Source organism: Thermobia domestica, chromosome 18 (genome assembly GCF_964235325.1).
Source record: "Thermobia domestica chromosome 18, izTheDome1.hap1.1, whole genome shotgun sequence".
Lineage (NCBI taxonomy): Eukaryota > Metazoa > Arthropoda > Insecta > Zygentoma > Lepismatidae > Thermobia > Thermobia domestica.
The window spans coordinates 67,110,732-67,134,177 of NC_137471.1; the positions used below are offsets into that span (position 1 = coordinate 67,110,732).

Here is a 23,446-nt window from a genome sequence, read left to right on the forward strand (position 1 = left end):
AGAAAGAAAATACATAATGAGTAATGAGTAATGAGTAGGGGGATCAACGGGGACCTCAGCATCGAGGCTATATGTCCCGTCAGAAAATACAGTACCATGTTTCTGTCCTATAACAGGTTAATTAACATGTTATGTTTACATTAATTCAGGGGTGGATCCAGGGGGGATCGGGGCGATCGCCCCCCCAGAAGAGGAAACTTTCTTATTTTATATATATAAAACCCATTTCAAAGTTTGGAATCCTTAAAAGTAGCATTATGACAACCCACCGTCCCTCCCAGAAGTCGGTCCTGGATCCGCCCCTGCATTAATTTCACTAGGAAAAGTAACTTCAATTTACGAACATTTCGGGTTACGAACAGTGTTACGGAACAGATTAAAATTGTAATCCGATGGTCCACTGTATCTGTTTTAAAGAAGTTACAAATTGATCCATAACTTTAGACGTAATTGTTTCGAAAGCTCATGGCCGAATTTACACAGTCAGGTGTCCTAGGTTGTGTTTCTGGTACCGTCCCCTGCCAGAAAAACTTACAGTTCTTGTGTTGTCAATTACAACGATTAAATTACCGTCGGTAATGGATCCAGCATTCAGTCGCGGCTGCACAAAATTTTATTTTTGATTGCACATTTATTCGACATGATCACTCGAAATAATAATAATAATAAAAAAAGTATTACAACCTGTAATGCAAAATTATCCACATGAAGTATTTTTCGTACAATTAATTAGTTTATTTTGTTTAGTATATAAGAAGAGGAAATGGTGCCAAATATCAGATTGTCTAAAAAGTGTTGAGCCTGTAGAGATCAATATTGACAAAACGATCAATATCCACTTATGCGCCATTTTGTTCGATGACCTGTCATTTTTTCTGGTAAAACCATGGTCGCCTGAAGAAAATTTTCTAGGGTGGCCTCAAATCTCTATATTACGTTTGGGATTTTTTATTTGTATTAAGAACATTTTAAATTTAATACATTTTCGTGAGTCAGGGGGGCTCGTGCCCCACCCTGCCCTCCCGTTCGGGCATCCAGCAACATAATCTCGTCGCTATGGAATATACAGAACCTCAGTCGTTTGTGGTCATAAAATTGTTGCACGTGGTTTTCACAGGCCTATTTTGAAACTAACTTAAATCGTTCAGGCAATTTTGCAGAGATCGAAAAAAAATATATATCAAAATCTGACGGTGCCAGGTCCGGACTGTACGATGGATGCATTAAAATTTCCCAAGCAGTACTGTCCAAATTGATTTTTCAGAAAACCGAAAATCGATTTGTAAAACAAAAGTTGAAATTTCAAAGATCGATTTTCGGTTTTTAAACCGATTTTAGGTTTCAGTTTCGAAAATAGATTTATGGTTTCGGTTTTGAAACTCGATTTTCAGTTTCGGTTTTGAAATTCCAATTTCCGTATATTTGGGTTTCAAAACAGATTTTCGGTTTCCAAAATCGATTTACGGTTTTGGTTTTCAAAACCAAAATTCGATTTTCTTTCTTCACCGTCCAAACTATATTTAAAGTGAATGCGAACAAAAACTGTTAAAAAAAAAAAAAAAAAACAGGAATAATGTGTGAAAACGAAAATAGTACACTCGTATGTTTGAATGTATTTAATTTATGCTACAAAGTAAACATACGATATTAATGTTCTGTAACACACAAACAAATTACATACATATTCATGGTATGCGCGTTCCTAGCGTTAAGTGCGGCTCACCTCCAGTTGTTGAAAGGCCTAGTTTGAGTTCCGAGGTTGGTACATCAAAACATAGTGACTGTAGATGCCAAACTCCACGACATGTAAGAACGTAAGAAAGACACTGTCAGAATAGTGGTGAAAAAATCAAAAAATCTTATTTGAACACATATTGCCGAATACTTACTCCTACTGTGCATCGAGCAATTTCAATTCTTTGCTGCTATACATTTGTTTTAGCATCTGCCGTATGATATTGCCACATTGTCATATTTTTACTCTGATTTACTGCCTAAATAAAGTCCTGGAATTCAAATGTCATACTATGTTTTCATTTTTTTCTACTTCTAGCATCATGGGGACGAGTTTTAGAACATCCAATGTATATAGTTATATAATCCACCTAGTTATGTAATAGAACTCGGTCACTTTACCTGAAGACAACGATGTCAACGATGTCCAACTGAACCACAGTCGCTCAATATATAATTAGATTGAGTTTATTTCTTTATTTAGCGAAGCACATTAAACACAAATGCACTTCAAAATTTTAGTGACCCATTTACTGCTCTCTAAAAGGAATCCTAGCTACGCTACTGTTTATAAGATTAATCTGTTCTATATGTAAAATATGACAAAATGAGTTCTTTTTTAATAATTGCTGTAATTTAACGGTTCGATTATCCCGTTTCATGTCTTTTAACGTGAACTAAGTTACACGAATATACAAAGAATATCTTGGAGACAAGGTTTTAGTATGTCAAGTCGATAATTTCGGTTTGCCTAACTAGAATTGTATGATTTTTGCACATGTTATGAGTGAACACATTCGTATTATCTAAAACATACACCAAAATTTTAACGGCAGTAAGTGATGAACTGTTACCCACATGTAGTAGATTTTCCGTATATCGTTCAAACGTAGCAGTAAACATTAGAAATTACTATGCAGTGTATTGTTCGTAGATGTTCTTTAGTTTTATTAAAATCCTGCAATAGCTTTAGATTATTATATATAGGTTTAGGTTAAGTATAGTTAATTTTAATTTCGTATTTAATTGTTTCATTTTTCTTTATTTTAGGGCGCTCAATGAAATTTCTACACTATTGGAAGCATCACACATCTTCTCTTCTACGAAGGTAAGTTATCACAACTCATATTTTTCCCCTTTATTTAATAAGTAAATTATATATATTCTTTCACGTAAATGTCAGCACAGATGGAGTGGGACAGTAGGTTGTGGGTCAAGTGGGTGAAATCGGTCAAGATTTGTGAGTGGATCAGTGGGTCGTGGGTCGACAGAACGTGGCCAAATGCGACCCATCATCCACCGTGACCCACGCTGATCTACTCAGCCGCTCTGACCCACCGACTCACCATGATCCACTCTGAGCTACCGACTTAATCTGCTTACTGCATTGTAGACAGCATCTTCTGAACACTGGTGAATTTGTTTACTATTTACTTTTAAGTTTTTATTTTCCTTCTTTTTTCATTTGTCTCTGTTTAGTTACCTGAGATCTAATCGAAAAGCACTTTTGAATATTGATATTTGTAATTGTAATAATAGTACTTATTACTTTGTTTTAGGGACATAGTCGATTTTTACCCTGTTTTTTTCTCCTTTACGTTTCCCTACTTTACCTTGATTTGAGACTTTCAAATTTCATCAGATTTTCCACTGAAAAATATCTGCAATTCAACAACGAAATAATTATATATGATAATTAAATTGAAATTCATCGTAATATTGCCCATAACAAACAATTTACCATTTTATATCGTCAGATCCGCAATTATTGTAACAGAGCGATGTTTGAGCGATTAATCGTAGAAAATTCAAACTGCGATTGGTGATAATTTCACAACCTTGTTATATTACAAGTGTAAACTCTTTATTCAGTTGAGAAGAAGGCATGGATCATGGGTCAAAGTTGATGACGATAGATTTTGGTAGGTAGAGGGTCAGAGTGTATCACGGTGGGTCAGTGGATCACGGGTGAAGCTTTCTTTGTTCCTTGCCATCTCTGAACATCGGTATACTATGTAAGCAGTAAGTTTTGTAAAATCATTAAGGAGTAAGTTTTGACGTAAGTTTTCTTCCAAGTTTTCCGAAACAAGCTATTGTAATTTTATTCATATTTCATAATTTAGTGTTCCAGTAACAACTACAGGATGTCTTCATTTAATTTAGGAAATGAAGGAACCAAAATTTTGTATCGTTTACTTCTATTAATTTCTTCTTTGTAGTCCCGTGTTCGGGGGACACAAAAGCAAACTACTTAATCAGCTTGTAAGAGAGTATTTCGGATATAAATTTTAATTGATTTCATATTTTATCGTAGTAAAAGAAACAAGACAAAGAGTATTGTTTCGTTTCGTTTTGTTTCGCTATTTTCCCTTAAAAAAAATAGAAGACATGATAGATACAATTTCCTTCATTCTCATTTTCGGGAAGCAAACTCGCACAGGAAATAAGACAGGCATGGGGAAATGGTGGCATGCATTTAAATGACGTGATTTACAAAAGCTGAATATCTGCAAGTGTGATGAGATATTCTTCGTTGCTGTGCTGTTCAGAGAGTAGGCAGGGATGGTGCAAGTTTTAAAAAAAAAAGTGGGTAAAGTAAAGGCAAAAAAAAAAAAAAAAAAAAAAGACTTGTAGATCGTAAAAGAATGTAGAGAACATTCCTCTCTGAAGTGACAAACTTAATGCAGTGGTTGTCTTTTGTTTTTAGCTTAGGATCCGACTGGTTTTCTTTCAAATGTACTGATGTTGCTATCATGATTATGCTTTGTCACATGAAAAGATTGCTTTCGAAAGGTTAAAAGAAACAAGGAAGAAACTTTGAAATTGTCAGTAACTATCGGCTCCTGCTAGATTAATAATAATAATAATAATAATAATAATAATAATAATAATAATAATAATAATAATAATAATAATAATAATAATAATAAACCTGTACATATCAGAGGCAGTCTTTAGCTTAATATTCATTACTACTATTAATTGTACGTAAAAGAGGCTTTTCAAGTTTTAACCCTTTCTTCCTTAAGAAAAATATTACGCAAAACTAAACCTTTATCGTATTAAGTCATATTAAAATACACTGAGAAAAAAGTATTTGGCATACGTAAAAATATAGGTTACACGTAAATCCTGTAGATTTTGGACTTAACGTACAACCGTGTGTAACACCGTGCAGCAAATATAAATGAAAACGTATGTTTTATATATGCTATCCGTATAAGTGGAAAGTTCTCGTAATCAAGAAGGTTCTGTCGCTTTTTCAACCACCACATTTGAACATCAATATGTCACCTAAGACGAACCTGAAGACCAAAAATAGTCCTCATCAGCATCGACGACTTTCTGCCAACGTTCTGGAAGACCATGGATTCCATCCCGGTAGAACTTGGTGAGCCTGTAACGAAGAAGGTATTAAGTGCATTTTGCATCTCTACTAGGGATTTTAACTGGCGTCCTCTAAGGTGATTTTTCAAGGAATGGAACAGGTGATAACCGGACGGTGTAATGTCCGGGAAGTATGACGGATGCAATATTGTTTCCCATCCAAGGCGTAGAATGGTGTCCCGGGTCATCCTAGCCACTTGGAGTTTAGTGTTGTCCTGTAACAGGAGGACCCCTTTGAAATGCTGACTCCAGAGTTTTGAGTTTTTCTTGAACACGGCCCAACTGCTGGCAGTACACAGTTGCATTAATGTTCTGACCAGCTGGTAGCAGTTCCCTATGCACGATGCTGCGAGCAGGAGGACATTCTTTTGATGCATGGCTGGTTTCGGCTGGTTTGGAACCGGTTCATAGGATGTTAACCAATGATGACGGCGCAGTTGAGCTTCGTACAGAGCCCACTTCTCATCACATGTCAACACTCTGTCCAGAAATTACTCCTTCCTCAGAAGAGAAAACAAAGAAACACAGGTGTCCGCTTGCGTTGCCTTCTGGCCCGGAGTCAAATCATGTGGGATCCATCGATCCAACTTGTAGTGCTTCCCAAGTTGATGGAAGTACTGCCGAATGGTTTCTCCACTCACACTGAATTGTAGTCCCAGTTCCTCACATATTTGGCCACTGTTCGCCTCAATTGCTGCCTAAAGATATTCATTTTGTACATGTGTTGGTCTTCCGGCACATATGCGTCTTCGAGTGTTTCGTCACCGTCCTTAAACTTGTTTAACCACCGCAGCACTGTCACGACACCCTCACCAATGACCTAGCATATCTTCCGCTCCGCTGCAGCACGTTTGACCCCAGTTTGAACTCGTACAGCACACACGCTTATGACGCTCTGTGGAGGTCCCTTGTTCACTCTGTCCTTACGTAAGTTCACGGTGCAACAAGCCGGTAGTATGTTGGATATACCCACACCAACAACTGACCTTCGCTTTATCTCTATTCGCAGTCAATTTAACGGTGTAAGGGCCAATTGAGCACAGACCTCCACAAAAAGCGGCCGAACGTTCTTGGTTACTTTTATAAAATTTAAACCAAAAAAGGGCACTACGTATGTAACATATGGACAAGGGTTCCGTAGTAAACATATGGATTCTTATATTTGTACAATATACCTCTGTCCGGATAACGGATTTTCGTCAATGTATGTAAACAAACACCTGAATTGATATGGGCTCGCGGTGGGTCACTGATAGTGATGTGCAAATTCTCGGAAAGATATTTTCGGAAATATTCTCAAAAATGAGATTTTTCCGGTAATGTATGTACAATCACCAAGAAAATTGCATTCTATTACTATATTATGATTTCAAAGTTAAATTCGTTTTGTTTTACACAGTATATATTACTGTTTTTCCAGAGGATTCTTTAAAATGTATATTCTCAACGGTATTATGTTATTTTATTAATATTTTATTATATTTAGAGAGTATGCATAAATGTATATTTACTTACAATATGTTCTATGCAATTAAATATGTGGGAAAAATGATATAGTAAGTCCACATACTTTTACACTGCTAACAGTTTAAATTTATATGTAAGTTGATTTTTTAAACTTGACTCTGCTACTGATAATATAAACATATTAAATTTTTAAATGTTATAAGCAAGTTAGGTTGGATGACTGCCAGAAGACACATGTCTCACCATTTTATCAACATTTGCGCATACTTATTTATGTTCATAATTCTTGCAAGATACTGAATTATCTTTATAGTTTTGCACGTAACATTGCTCCACACGACCTTTCTTCCTACATATTTCTCGAAATTCTATGCGTAATTCACATGTAGACCCTAAGAGAAGTCCAAGTACCTCTTCAGAGACAGGAGACAGACCGACGTCTATTACTAACGGTAATTCGTGGTGTATTAATAGTACTTAATCTCTATTTCTACATAATTTCTACATTACTTTACAAACTGGTTCCTTTTCACCATTTGTAAATTAGTACTTTGCTACTTTTTATTGCAAATGGAAATTGAACTTAAAAAATCATATTAGTTATACAAAGTACAGTCAACGAATTTTAACTTTTTAAAAATATCCAAATTATTTAAAATCTAGAAGTAAATCATAATAAATAAAAATAAAATAATTAGTCATATGGTACTTACAATTTGGAAAATAAAATAAAGAAATGGAAATAAATTCCTTCCCTGGAATTTATGTCAGGGAAAAAACCGGGAATATTCCCATTTTTTAAAAAAATTTCCTTCCCACCGTGAATATTCTCACTGCCCATCATTCGTCAGTGATAGAGCGCTCACCTCTGATGCTTGGGGTCCCCAGTTCGATCTCAGCCTTCAACAAGTAAACGTTGTAGTGGGCAAATACCATATGTAGGCTTTCTCGGGATTCTTCCTACTGTGTTCATTCCACAATTATCATCAATTTCATCATCAGCATCTCCTTAGTCTCGTTACATAAGCCTGGGACATAAAAAAAAAAAAAAAGGCTGAAATTAAATGAAGTTACGTGCTTGAATCCCCTTTGTGAAATTCTGGGTAGACTACCGATTGTAAATATATTAAATTACTTTGATTTTTTCGTATATCTCTGTTGAAGGAAGATGGAGAATATAAATTGGACAGAGAGAATAACAAACGATGGTGTTTTAAAACCGATAGGAGAGGAGGACACTATTAGCCAGCATCGTTCGTAGTAAAGTGAATTTTGTTGGACACGTCTTGCAAAGAAATTGTTTTCTTCATACTGCTATAAAATAGACATACAGAGTAACAAACTAAAGTACTTTAAAACGGATAGGAGAGAAGAGGACATTGTTAGTCAGCATCCGTCGTAGGAAGCCCTAGTGGATTGGACACATTTTGCGAAGAAATTGAATTCTTCATACTTCCATGGAAAGGAAGATGGAAGGAAAGCGAGGAATAATAATAAGAAGAACACAATTAATCGATGATTTGAAGAATAGAAGAAAATATTGGGAGTTAAAGAAGGAAGCTGAAGATCAAAAACGTGGAAGAAATATTTTCAGGCCCAAAACAAAACAAAAACCTTAATACCAAGACCTACCAAAAGGCAAAATACTTAAGAATAATAATCCATATAATAAAATCTATATAGAAGGGAAGCTTTCCAATGCGGAAACAAAAATCTCCGACTCCAAATAACACAAAAATGTGTATGTCGTAAAGCAAGTAGATATGCACTGTTCGCCTATGCACGTTTCACCTTATGATTCTTATCCCAGGAAACGTCAATCAAAAGTTGGTAATTTATAATTTGTTCTCATAAGTCAAAAAGGAAATTCCTTTTTTACTTTACAAAAATGTATATCTATATCTATATCTATATCTATATCTATATCTATATCTATATCTATATCTATCTATCTATCTATCTATCTATCTATCTATCTATCTATCTATCTATATATCTATATATATATATATATATATATATATATATATATATATATATATATATATATATATATATATATATATATATATATATATATATATATATTGGGGCCCTGGTTTGAGTAAAAATAAAGTTAATTAAAGTTTTCGACAAGGATAGTGAAGAAATGGAAAGAAGCAAGATTCACTGAGAAAGAAGGTATCAATGTGTTGAAATGGAATTTAGGATCGATAGCGTTGATTACCAGTGGGACAAAGTATTGGAATGTATTTATTTTATAAATTACTTGCGGAATACTCGTTCTTCGCACTTGAAGAATACGTTTCATTTTGGACATAAAGAGCTGAATTTCAATATAAACGACATCGGAATTGTCACTGTTCATTTCAGCGACCCCGAAAACTATTCGATACTAATATCGGCCATTTTGAATTATAGGAAAGGGGGGCAAGAGTACGCAAATTTTAATTAAACTTATATATTTTGGTAAAAAATTATTACAACGGAAAACTTTTACATGGAACACAAAACTTGAACTCTCCTTTACGAAATGTGAACTCAACTTTTATATACCTCTATTCTTAGAGGAAGTAGAACTCATAAAATGAAAACATTCAAATTCGTACTCTTGCCCCTATATGTGGGGCAAGAGTACGAAATCAAAGGGGCAAGAGTACGCACCCAAAAGAGCATTAACAATTATCACAGATGAAGGTACTACTCCTTTATATGATGTGCATTGTTCATGCCACCATTCATGGCATCTTGCGCACTTGATCCAGTCTTCTATTGGTGGATCACTGTAAATGATATTGCATAATTGACACTCGTACACTACTTCCTCACTGACCTGAGGAGTTGTAGCTACAATTTCGGTTGTAGCTTTCCTGGTGCAAGATGATGTTTGCCATTGCTCTTTGGAGGGCGCCGTTTCGAAAGTAAGTTCTGCTTGAAAGGAGAGGATGTCAGAATCTCTGATTGACTTCGAGAAGATCAAGATCTACTGGTTGAGTGCTTGGTAGCAGTTGGAGGAGGACTGACAACCACCAAAGGAATGCATGGTGTAAATGGTCCACGTGGGCCCCCTGCTTACCTCCCTTACTCCTAAGATCTAGTTTACTGGTTGAAAGTTTGGTAACCGATGAACGAGCAGCCAGCAGAGAAGTGTTTGATGTGGATAATCCGCATGAGCTCCTGCTTGCTTCTAGTGAGAATCCAGTGTTACTGGTTGAAGGTTAGGTAACAGATGAATGAGAACGAGCAACTGGCAGAAGAGTATTTGAAGTGGACAGTCCGCATGAGCTCTTGCTTGTTTCTAGTGAGGATCTAACGTTACTGGTTGAAGGTTTGTTAACAGATGAATGACAACGAGCAACCGGCAGAAGAGTGTTTGAAGTGGACAGTCAGCATGAGCTCTTGCTTGCTTCTAGTGAGGATCTAGCGTTACTGTTTAAAGGTTTGGTAACAAATGGAGGAGGACGAGCAACTGGCAAAGGAGTGTTTGATCTGGATGTACCGCATGGGCCCCTTTTTACTTCCAGTGAATCATCCGATGAACGATTTTGGGCTCTATTCAGGTCTGATGCTTGATTTTTTGTTTCAGGAATGCTTTCGTCTTCAGTCCTGGCATCTACATTTAAGTCTATCACATCCACAATAGAAGGAAGAAAATCTTCTTCAGTGAACACATCTGGATTCAGTAGGACAACTCCAGATTCTTGAAGGCTGGATACCAATGGTTGCAGCTTTGTAGTCATCATCATCATAGGTATTCTGCCTTTATTGGCAGGTCACTTGCCGCAGCTGAGAAGCTTCCATGCTCCACGCTTCTCCGCTAACTTCTTCGTCTTCGCGTATGATCTTTCTGTTTTTATATCATCCATTAATTGTAGTCTCCTTCGCCCCCTCCCTCTCTTTCCCGCCACCATACCCTCTAGGACGTCCCTCATGATACAATATCTTCTTAGGCAATGTCCCAACCAGTTTCTCTTCCTCTTCTTAATAATATCTAAAAGTGTTCTTTTCTCACCCACCATTTCTAACACTCTCTCATTCGTTTTACGCTCGACCCAACTAATTCTTTCCATTCTTCTCCACACCCGCATTTCGAAGGCTTCCAGTCGATTTTCATCCTTTACGTAATGTCCACGTTTCCGCCCCATACAGTACAACACTCCACACGAAGCATTTTATGAGTCTTTTTTGTAGTAAGCCTCAGTAAACAAACTCGTGGGATGTTGGGATGGATGGTTCCTCATCCATTTATCACACACAGTGAATATCAGGATTTCATCGGGTCAAAAAAAGGAGCGATCTAATAGTTTCAAATTATGACTGGGATTTGGTGGTAAACTCAACATCACTATCCTATTTTCCTTGCAGAAATCAATCGCTTCGATTGAAATGTGAGAGGTCTGATTGTCAACAAGTAAAAATACCTTTTTCGTAACCGAATTTGATCGCACATGTTGGTGTAAATAATATAACCATTCTACGAAAAGTTGTGAGTTGATGAACCAGAATTAGATATTCCCAGAGAACCTGGCGGCGAACCATCGAATAATTCTTGTTTCATTTGTTTTGTGGGAAATATCTGGGGAATAAAGGAACCAGATGCACTCACCATGAAACAGCTGTTATGTTAACTCCAAAATCACTAGATACAGTTTTATTCACAACTGAGTTTTAGTCGCCTTTTGGCACTTTATGAGGAACCGTGTTTATTCCAGTTTCGTACATGTTGTAGATATCCCGTGGAGAAAAGACGTTTTGTCTTACAAGATCTTTTAGACAATTAAAAAAACATTCAACTTGTGGTTTGCTAAAACCACGAGCTCTACCCAGACCAGTCTTTGAAGGCTGTTGCAAAGCACTTGTTAAATGTCTACGACGGAAAGACTCTGTCCAATCTCTTTCTGCCATTCGATTCACACGACTAAAGGATATGGGGCACCTAGTTACGTTCAGCAAAATTGTATGCCATTCTTCTTATATCTTTTAAAGTTAATTCATAGAAGAATTGATCCAGTAATGTGATATATTACACTAATTCGTTCTCCATTTCTTCGGTAAATAGGCCTACTGCCTTTATTGTACCTAAAGACGTTGCAGATTCTCATTCAAAAAAAGAAAAGAAAAATCCTTAATTCTCCTTATATCAGTAATAGGAATGCATAGATACAAAAAAATCAGATAATATTTAGACCCTTTATAAAAATATATTTCCAGCTTATTCCATCAGTTACAGAATGCTTGCCACCTACAAGGGTAACTTAAAAACTTCCCGACCTATCCTTGATGAAGCTACATATTGTCAAATGTTAGGTTAGGTTAGCTTCATACATCTTTATAGAATCCCTTACCAATCATTGGGCTGATACCGCCTTATGCAGAGTCGTTTTAACGTATGATTACTAAAGGACTGACCACTACAGGAAACATACGGTAGTCGAACTTTTTAGTATGGCACTAATCACGTGTCAGAATGACTCTGCATAAGGCCCATTGAAATTTATTACTGAAGACTACTGACATTTAAGATAAAAGAGGACAAAGCGTAGTATTTCTGAAACCTGAATAAAATAAGCAAGCGTAACGTTATTCAATAACTGCAGATGTCACTATCTCGCACGTTTATCTGTTTCGAAAACTCAAACACCACCTTAGATACTGTTATGTAAGGAATGGAATTTAGAATAAAAATTTATCCCTCGTACATAAGAAAATATCAGGATTCTTCAGAATTCTTAACGTTAGAGGCTACATATGGGAACCAGTATTCGTAAAGTTTGCCGTCACTCTCTATTACAACGGAATCTACATTCTTTTTTGATTGTTAGTTCTAAATCAAATTTGATTCTTTTTCATAGAACAGAAGGGGCAAGAGTACGCACGCGTACCCTTGCCCCGTAGGTATCTGCGTACCCTTGCCCCCTCACCTCACAATTGACTTTCCCGTGATGTTGTACAGCCAACTGTTGGAAGAAAGTCAATTTACTCCATCCTGTCAAACAATGGATATGTTAGAAACTAACGCTTTATAGTACTTTGAAATCGTTATAAAATTGTGTAAGTTATTCATTAACTACTTATGTTCCAATATTATATCGAACTATTAGAAAAACATAAATAATTACCTAGATAGTTTGTAGTTTACCGCAGCACACTCAAATTTGTTTAGGTTCTAGACGCCATTAACATCAAACTCCACGTGACGCATTATTGCCATACGCGAATATATTCACCTGATTTTAGGGAATCGTATCCTTACCCCCCACGTACTCTTGCCCCCCTCTACTCTATTTTTAAATATCTCTCTCTCCTCCTCCCTCAAGTCACGGGGCTGAATTTGGATTTAAATGGCATCTGAAGTGTCACTGTTCTTCTCGGCGACCCCGAAAACTGTGTATTCGATACTAATATCGGCCATTTTCTATCATTTTTAAATATCTACCCTTCCTCCTCTCCTCCCCTAAGTTGAACCATCAAAGTGAAATGATAGAGAAAACAGGTTCGAACCTCATCTATATTTAAAATTTGATCGAGATCGGTCGGGTGGTTCAAGAGATATGAAGTCACAAACATAGTTACTTTCATTTTTATATAGCTATAGAGATTTAAGCGATTGTACACTATTCATTGGAAGAACATAGACCAATATTATCTCTTTATCTTCTTAATTTTTTCTATTTAATTCGAAGAAAATAACTATACATGCCGTATGTTAGAGAACATTTAGAACAAGACTGAAGAGACAAATCAGATATTTTCTCCTAAGAAAGTGACTCTTGATTTTCAGAAAGCAGTGATTAATAGTGTCTTTTCTGTTTCCAAACGCACAGGTTCAGTTTCTTTTATTCATTATTCACAATGTATTTGAAGAAAAGTTCAGCAGATAGGACTAATACAGGCATACAAACATGATTTTGCAGTAAGAAAATGAATAAGAAGAGCTGCTATCACGCTCAGCACTCTACTTACTTAGCTTGCTCGGAACTCTGGAGATCCTGTCCTCTACGGCTGTAAAGTCTTGGGCTACCTTTCTCTACGTCGCATTGTATTATATTATTTCTGTAAATAATTTTTTTTTTTTTTTTTTGCAAAGTTTCCAGTATATTTGTCAATATTCTAATTTAGAACGTTATATAAATATTAGTTTTATTAATTATCACTTATTATTTGATGAGGATTGTAGCTATTTATGTAACAAAATATACTGTCCGAAATTGGAAACTATCGAAATGAATGCCACAAGGAACGGTTCTAGGGCCAATTACATTTTAAATATTATAAATATATGGAAATATATGAAAATGGTTGATTCTTCGTCTAGTAGCAATTGTGAGAGTTTGGTGAGAGGAGAGTGATTACAAAAGAAAAATTTCGTCCAAAGCTTTTCCCGGAGGGAGAGTTCCTAGCATCGCTGCTACGTTCCCTCTTTGCACGGCCATACTTATTCTTTGTATAAGATAGGATGAGGCTCGGGTGTCTCCTGTGGTAATAGTTATGCGGTGCCCAACTTCATTAATGAAGTTCAGACCTTCCTGACCCCAGGACCCACAAGTTTCAATGGTTATGGTGACGAAGTGGTATTTGTCCAAGAGGTTGTTATATTTTCGTCTCTTTACATATTCTCTGCGAGTTGCAACCGTCCCAGCTTTTGTGGAAGATGAAGGAAGATGGGGGAGCTAAGGTATCGGTACAAGTGAAATCCCATATTAAAGCTTTCCCTTGTTTCCAAGGCACCAAAGACATTCCGTCAGGTCTCTTGCCATCAGAGCGACTACACCCCATTGGCTCTCTCACGGAAGGTGTTCAAAGGAGATGAGGGCTCTCATAATGAGATCGTTAACAGTGGAGTGTCGAGAGTATCTGCCAGCACTGTGAACACATGATAGGCCATGTATACCTTTCTTATCCACTAAACTTCCGCAAGCAGGGCACTGGTGTTGTTCACAGACATCTTCTCCCAAACGTAACGTACAAGCGATTGGAAAACTTTCGTCGGGAAGATGCAGCCCTAGGGATGAAGTTGGGATAGCTTGTAACCAGGCACCTGCTCCAGGGGAAGAAGTAGCAAGAAGACGTGCCTTATCTTCAGGATTGGTGGAGGACTGAAGAATAGAAGATAATCTGGAGTCTATAAGAGGAGCGTCCCATGAAGTTTGGAAACTTCTCTTATCAAAATCAGGTAGATCGAGTCCGCCGCACGATATCCACTAGGAGATACAATCATTTATCTCAGCTTCCGAATCCTGATGAATATCCTGGCGAAGAAGAGAAGTGATCAAAGGCATAGAGCTATACATGGATGAAAGGAAAGATGGAGTAGCCAAGTCAAGGGCTCGACGAATTCCTAGACCTCCGTGATCCACAGGGAGAGATGCTTGTAGCCATGAGTTATCTGTGAGAGAGCAGTTGAGAAGAGATTCTAGGCCAAGTCGGATGGATTCATCATATTGTTCCAAAGGATCTGTCTCATGCCAGGATGGAGAACTACGAAGGAAATATAACAGTCTAGGAGTGGCTAATGAGGCACGTAGGAGATAAAAATCTGAGTGAGTAGATATCTTAGATAGGCGAGTGAAGAAGAGATCTAATTTAGATATCTTGTCGGTCGACATATTCAACAAATGGTAGGTAAGGTAAACAAACATTCATATTTGAAACGGTTTAAGAATAGAAGAATATATTTTAAACTTCGATTTCATATACACACAAATCACTACCATTATTAGGAGTAACGTATTGAAACGATATTATGGCTGAAGAAAGCAGTAAATTAAAAGTTAAATCAGTTTCCGAGAACTATTGGAAACGAGGATTTCACTAAAGCAATCCTGAGATGTTCACGCACGTTTTGACATCACACTCGTGAAATTAAACAATGTTTTTCCCGCACTAAGCTGTGAATCTTTACGAACATCATTAAAATTAGAACTTGCAAATTCAACAACACAACAATACAAAATGTTGTTATATTTTGAAGATTTTATAATAAACCGGTAGTTTGAGTTGATTCCGGACTGTGATTTACTCAACCCTCTACCTACCCCTTCAAAAGGAAGAACTTTTACAACAAAATCTGATTTTCAATAAACAGATGCAGTGATAGGTACGAGAATAAAATGGTTATTATTTGTGTGTGTGTTGTTTTAATGGAAACTTTGTCACAGTAAGTCATAGTGAAACTTTGATGGATAAATAAAAAAATACACGATGAAAGGAAGATCTTAAAAGAAGAAATTAAGAAAAATAAAAGTATAAAAATACAGAGAATAAGAAGTAAAAGAAGGCAAAAATGACTTTGAAAAGAATATGTCCTCACCTGGTGCGATGTCAGAGGAACACCGTTCTTTGTAGCACGCAAGAAACGAATCCAGTTGATTTATGAACAGGGAGTTAATTACACAGTTTTTTCTAACTTCCATAGCCATGTTTCTTTTTTATTTTTTTGTTTTGTTTTATTTATTCCTTCTTTTCTCTATTTTGTTAATTCTTTATCCTTGTCTTCAGATGTTGGCGACTTGATTGGAGACAACTTAAAGAAAAGAGAAGTCCTGAACAGTGGAACTTAAAAAAAAAAAAAAAATGCAAGACACACAATACATGATGGTAATAATATTAAAAGATTTTTTTTTTCAAATACATGTACGACAGCCTCCTGGTCTGCGTGGGCGACGCCTTGTCCTCTTTTCTATAGAATATAATTAAAGAAACACGACAGTTATGCAAAAGTGCACTTTTATTTGTGGCTCTTGTATCATTCTCATAAAACATATAACAAGAACCCATTTCATGTCCTTATGAGTGATATAATGTTATTTTTATTGTAGCCTATTTTGCATAGATATTCCAAAGAGATAGTGAATACATATTTATTCACTATTTTCCTCTATCTTTGTTGTACACATTCTCCCCCCTTCTTTTTTATTTTTCATTCGGTTTTTAAATAATGGTTTGCGCGTGATGTTTGGACTATGTGATTCCTAAATTATTGTCATATGAGTGTGTATGTTTGTGCATGTGTGTGTGTAGCGTTTGCTGCAGGATATTTGAAGCAACCAGATTTTTTTTTTTTTATTATACAGTATTATTTTAATATATATATAAGGATTTACCTTGTGGCTAAGCGATTTGCGTACGCGCTTTTGGCATAGGAGACCTGGCTTCGAGTCTTCGGTTTGGATTCTACGTTAAGGTGTAAGTCCACGTCTCATATAGACTCGCTGCTGAAAGGGACACTAAACTTCAAATCAAATCTATTTATATCAGCATATATATGAACCTACTAAGAAAGCCAGGTCTCACATATTTGTGTACTAGCAGAATACCGTTGTTCGCATGGGGAAAATACGTTTCATTTTGAATATAGAGGACTGAATTTGGATCTAAACGGCATCGGAAGTATCACTGTTCGTCTCAGCGACCTCGTAAACTATGGATTCGATACAAATATTAGTCATTTTCGATCATTTTTTAAATATCTTCCACCCCTTCAAAGTTGTACAATCAAAGTGAAATGATTTAAAAAAACATGCCAAGCATGAACATCATCTATGTTGAAAATTTGATCGAGATCGGTCGTATGGTTCAAGAGTTAATAAGTCACAAACATAGTCATTTTCATTTTTGATCATTCTTAAATGTCTCCCCCTTCCCCACGCTGTAAATTCAAAGTGAAACGATAAAAGCCATCCCAGCCCAGAACCTCATCTATGTTGAAAATTTGATCGAGAATGGTCGGGTGGCTCAAGAGGCACCAAATCACAAACATAATCAGTTTTATTTTTACATATAGATTACTCTATAATACATAACGAAAAACATGTTCATAGATTGAACATATTATTATTAAGTATTCTGCCTTTCGGCAGGTCCTGGGAATAAAGATTTTTTTTTTCAATTTTAGATTCAGGCCTGGAAATGTTTCTTCCACGTTTTTCGATCCTTAGTTTTCTCTTTTAACTCCTAATATTTTCTTCTGTTTCTCAAATCATCAATCAGTTGTATTCTTCTTCTTCCCATTCCTCGCTTTCCTTCCATCTTTCCTTCTATGTCGGTATGGAGAAGACAATTTCCTCGCAAGATGTATCCAATTTAATTGACCTTCCTACGAAGGATGCTGGCTGGAAGTGTGCTCTTCTCTCCTACCCGTTTTAAAACATTAAACATATACCAGCCAATAAATTCCATTAACTGAACAGAATGATGTGGGTGAGTTGCAGAAAATCGAGAACAATTTCTTTTTCTTTTTTTTAATATAAAACTCAAAAATTCATTTTGTACAATCTCCACGCCACCTGTTAGATTGAAAGTGATACTGAAATATAGGGTCTACTCTCATCACAGTTTTCATTGTGGAGCTAGCAAGATGACGGTACATACAGGGTCCATCCTTAAAGTAGTAGGACTGAGTCAATTAAAAATAAGATATTGACAGAAATAACACTTACGGTTAATATTCTTCGAAATATGATCCTCCTACATCCACACACCGCTGCCAGCGGGATTTCCAGTTTTCATACGCTTCCTGGAAGGCGGAAACTGGAATGCTGTTCAGCTGCCTTGTCATGGCCTGTTGTAATGCTTCCACCGAGCCGTGATGATGCCCTTTCAGGGTGGTTTTGAGGCGGGGGAAGAGGAAAAAGTCTGGTGGGGCAAGGTCGGGACTGTAGGGTGGCTGAGGCAAGGTTGCAATGTTATGTTGGGCCAGATACGCCACCACTCGGAAGGCTGTGTGGCTCGGCGCATTGTCATGATGCAGTCGCCAGGAGTTGGCGATGGCTGGGCGGACGCGGACGATGCGTTTCCTCAGCCGTTCCAGGACCTGGAGATAAAAAAACTGCATTGACAGTCTGTCCGTGTGGAACAAATTCCCTGTGGATCACTCCTTGTGAATCGAAAAAGCAAATGAGCATGCTTTTCACTTTTGATTTCGTCATGCGCGCCTTTTCGTCATTCCGCGCTTTGACGTTTGGTCGCAGGGTCATACTCAAACGTCCTCGTCTCGTCCCCAGTCATCACATTGTCTAACAAGTTTGAATTTTCACTCACTTCTTCGAGAAGGTTCTGGCAGATCCGTTTGCGAACGTTCTTTTGCTCGCCTGTCAGCACTCGCGGCACCAACTTTGCACAAACTTTCCTCATTTGCAATTGTTCGTGCACAATTTCGTGAACTTGGGTTTTAGCAATGCCAAGTTCATCGGCAATCATGCAAACAGTTAATCTTCGGTCACTGTCCAGCAAATTCTTCACTCTTGCAACATTTTCCTCCGTTTTGGAGCTCGAAGGTCGTCCTGACCGTGCAGCGTCTTCAACTTCTTCTCTCCCCTCCCTAAACAGGTCGTACCACTCAAACACACTCGATCTTCCAATGGCGTTATCACCGTACGCCGTCTTGATCATTTCATGAGTCTCTTTCCCAGTTTTACCGAGCTTCACGCAAAATTTGATGGCGTAACGCTGTTCCAAAAGATTGGCCATGACGCAGCGTGACGAGGGTCACTCGCAGAGGTTACGATGACAAGCGATCTTTACCCTGCTATGGCTAGCAGCCGACTGGCGCTTCTTCCTGTCTTTCCTTAGACCCACCTCAACCAACAACAGGGGGAGTAACCGCCGTCAGTCTGTAAAAAGAAAAAAAATCAGTCCTACTACTTTAAGGATGGACCTTGTAGTACGGAGAATGAGATATACCCGAAAATATGATTAGTTCTTCAAGTTTATTTATTTATTTATTTATTTATTTATTTTTGTTTAACTGTAACATTCTCCAAAGATGAATCATGCATTAATCGAAATATCACATCGAGCTGCTGAAGAAAATGATATTTTTGAGGTATAATATTCTCAAAGTTTTCAATAAAATTGAGAAAAAGAAATTATTGTCGCTCTTAAATTATGTTATTCGTTCCCAAGTTCCCAATAGTCATTTATATATACAGGATGGTAAGAAACTTCGGGAGCTGATTCCCGACTTCGAGACTAGCAAAAAAAAAAAAAAAAAAAAAAAAAGTCCTCTGGAACTTTGGTCGGTGAGGGATAGTTTCTGCGATATAAGGTGCCGAAAGCATTGGAAAAATAAACTTCAGAGGGCTGTAATTCAAAAACAACGCAACGTAGAGAGTACGGTGTACGTAGAACATGACGCTCGAAGTCATACCTGCTCGATTGAAAAATATATGTTTTAAACTCCCGCAAGATTGTGCGAGGTATTCCCCAAAGGAACTTATGAATTTCCTTATAACCTGGCAAGTAATCCCTATGGCACACTTCACACAATGATATATATATATATATATATATATATATATATATATATATATATATATATATATATACTGCTAACAATGAGATATACACTTTTAACAGTGGCACATATCCTGCTTATAAGACAATTGAATTAAAATAATAAACTAGCCTCCTCTCTCTCTCTCTTTATTATCCTCTCTTTAGGTAAGTTCAATACCCTTCGTTTCTTCCCCACTTTAGATATTAGATACTACTTTTTATCTACTGCTATTTTATTCTATTAATGCATGGGGTTCCTGGTTCGATCCCAGCTCACGCCAAGTGAAGTTTGTGGTGGACAAACACCGTGTGCGGGGGTTTTCTGGTAGTTCTCCCACTTTCTTCATCCCACCATTTCATTCATTTCTCATAATCACTGTCTCCTTTAGCCTAGCCGGCGTAATCGTGGGACGTACTTAATTTCATTTTATCAAGGAATTTTTCTTCATTCTCCATATTCACATTTCAAACAGTCCCAATTATGTTTCGTCGCTCTTTTGCAATGCTCGCCTATCTTCTTGTAGAACGCAACACAATTTTTCTCAACTTAAGGGATGTTCCGGAATCATTGTAGTATGCATATGAAAGGAACTGAAAAGAAAAATAGTAAATGAAAGCCAAAAGTAATATTTACTTATATTAGTATTATTCTTTTACAATATAGAGAACTATTTTAGTGGGCAATAAACTCCTTCTCTTCCCACTTTTAGAAGTTGTTTCCTTACATCCACCATAAGAGTCTTGCCACTCTGCGGGCCACTTTTTTGGAGTTTCGCAAGCAAATGTTCATGAAGGATGTTAGATTTTTCGCTGGTTCTGGTCTTTTTCGGTACTCAGCTTTGCAGAGGGACCATTATTTTTCAATCGGCCTCGCTTGGGGAACGTTAGAGGCGTTGTCTTTTTTTCAACAAGGTATATATATATATATATTTGCTTTCAGATAATTGAAGACTTTAGTAGCGTAGTGACAAATTGCCATATCTGGCCAGAAAAGGACATTGCAACCATTGGTAAAAGGAATCAATCTCTTCTTAATGTATTCATTAAGATAAATGTCTGTGGTTATTGTGGTCGTCGTAATGTAAGGTGCCGAAACCCTTTCCTCAGCGTCCATTGCTTGTCATATCAGATATTGCTTGGGAAAATTCGCCTTGAGCTTGAATTTGAATTTGTCTCTAACCTGTGTTTTTTTTATCTCGGCATGAATAGTACTTACTTCCCGTTCTTCACTACCTGTTGGCTCATCAGCCGCGCCCGACGACCTGGTGGCTTCTTGTATTTGGCACTGCCGGTGTCTTCAAATCTTCGTAGAATACGCTAAATAGTATTTCGGGCAATCCCTTCACTGATGAAATGGCTGTACGTCACTTTCCGATTTCTGTTGCACACATTTTGAAAGAAATGGCAGATTCATTCTGCGTCCTTCTGCCATTCATTCGCTTACCCATTCCCACACCTCAAGCACTACACAAACACGATTTCACACTCTGCAAACGAGATTCAATCTACCACCTATTTGTACACTCAAACTGGTTTCACTTTGCTTTATCACGTGTCACGCGCTTAGTCCAATCATCCTATAATGTTTCCGGAAAAGGCCTTATGGTACGCGAGCCAATATTGGTGGTATGTACGACTTATGGTAGTATTAATAATTAATATGCTTTGGTAATACATCGTCAGAAAGTGATCAGAATCCATGCTTCTGCATAAAACAAATTGTTTGCTAGATTTTCTTCTTCTTCTTTTTTGTATGTATTATACTAGCCAATTTTTCTTGTTCTTCCTAAAGGCTACTTTTATATCCTTGAGCTTATGTAGGCCACTGTTAGTAAAATTTGTGCCACAACTATAGGGGCATACAAATGGCAAATAGATAGAGGAGTCTGTCACGTAATAATACTTTTTTTATGTATGCAGTACATACATATAAGTAATTTGTTTTCCCTTATTTCTGTATACTATCAATAATTTGTCTGTGTGTGTGTGTGTGTGTGTGTGTGAGAGAGAGAGAGAGAGAGAGAGAGAGAGAGGAGGGCCCCAAAATAACCGGAATTGCACTCCTTCCCGTTGTGTGTTTGTAGTATGAGGTTGTGCCGCTAGGGCACTGTGGGAGGACCTCTCCTCAGTCAGTATGTCAAGTGGTGTCAAACAATAATGATGCGTGTGGTTTCTCTGGCAGTTCTGTGTGTTTTCTTTAGTATACTCGTGACACGAAGAAATGGCATATTCTCACGAACAACGTGAGGCAGTGAAGTTTTATTTTCTACTCGGCAAGAACGCAGCAGAAACTGCTGAGATTATGCAAACAGCTTACAAAGAACATGCTCTTAGTAAAACGCAAGTGTACGAATTGTTTGCTCTGTTTAAAAGGGAGGAAATGACAATTGAAGATCAACTTGGTTCCCCGTTGTCTTTAAGTGCGCGAACCAAGAACATCAGCAAAATAAGTGATCTGATCAGGGAAGTTCGATGCAAAACGATTGACCAATTTAAAGACTTTTCCAGGTTATTCTACAGCTCCATTCAGCACATTTTGCACAACGATTTGGGAGTGCAACGAGTGGCTGCTAAGTTTTTGCTCAGAATTCTAACCGATGATCAAAGGAATCGTCACGTGGAAGCCTGTTGTGCAATGAAGGACACAGTCACAGACGATCCATGTGCCCTATTCGCCAGATTTGGCTCCGGCGGACTTCTTCCGGTTTCGTCGGATGAAAAGGGAATTGAAAGGCAAGCGGTTTGCCGATGTCGACGACGTCGAACAATGTCACGATGGCGCTGGCTGGTATCAAAGAGTCACGTTTGCAAGGTGCTTCCAATGGAACGATCGTTTGAACAAGTGCATTAGTACTAATGGAGAGTATCTGAGGGAAATTAAAGTTGTATCAACCGATGATCAAAGGAATCGTCGCGTGGAAGCCTGTTGTGCAATGAAAGACGCAGTCACAGACGATCTATGCGCCCTATTCGCCAGATTTGTCTCCCACGGACTTCTTCCGGTTTCGTCGGATGAAAAGAGAATTGAAAGGCAAGCGGTTTGCCGATGTCGACGACGTCGAACAATGTCACGATGGCGCTGGCTGGTATCAAAGAGCCACGTTTGCAAGGTGCTTCCAATGGAACGATCGTTTGAACAAGTGCATTAGTACTAATGGAGAGTATCTGAGGGAAATTAAAGTTGTATCAACCGATGATCAAAGGAATCGTCGCGTGGAAGCCTGTTGTGCAATGAAAGACGCAGTCACAGACGATCTATGCGCCCTATTCGCCAGATTTGGCTCCCACGGACTCCCACGGAAGATTTTTATTTTCGATAGTGTCTGAAGAAGGATATGCTAGATACCCGAAACAGTTACAAATTATAATTTAAAATACAGTGGGTTTTAAGCTTTGGCCAGTGTCTCTTTTGTTAAAATAATCAATCCAAAGCCATGAATAGTTTTACTATCACATTTCTCTTATCAAATTGGTCTAACTTGTTTTTCTTTTCCAGGACAAAGAAATAAAACCCATTCTGCTTTTTGTCCGTTTCCTATTACTTTTAAAATTAAATCTCACACGCCTTCTAATAGAATTTGCT

At 37.5% G+C, this 23,446-nt stretch overlaps 1 protein-coding gene and 1 pseudogene across 1 annotated transcript in view; one reads left to right on the top strand and one right to left on the bottom strand.

The window, feature by feature from the left end:
* LOC145674868 (thiamine-triphosphatase-like) overlaps positions 1-23,446 on the top strand; it is a 578,824-nt gene that overhangs the window by 321,821 nt on the left and 233,557 nt on the right. Inside the window, exon 4 of the mRNA XM_081745113.1 lies at positions 2,785-2,842. The gene's annotated coding sequence lies outside the window, so the exon portion shown is untranslated. The remainder of the gene's footprint in view (positions 1-2,784; positions 2,843-23,446) is intronic.
* Positions 18,529-19,056, bottom strand: LOC145675118 (protein GVQW3 pseudogene; annotated as a pseudogene).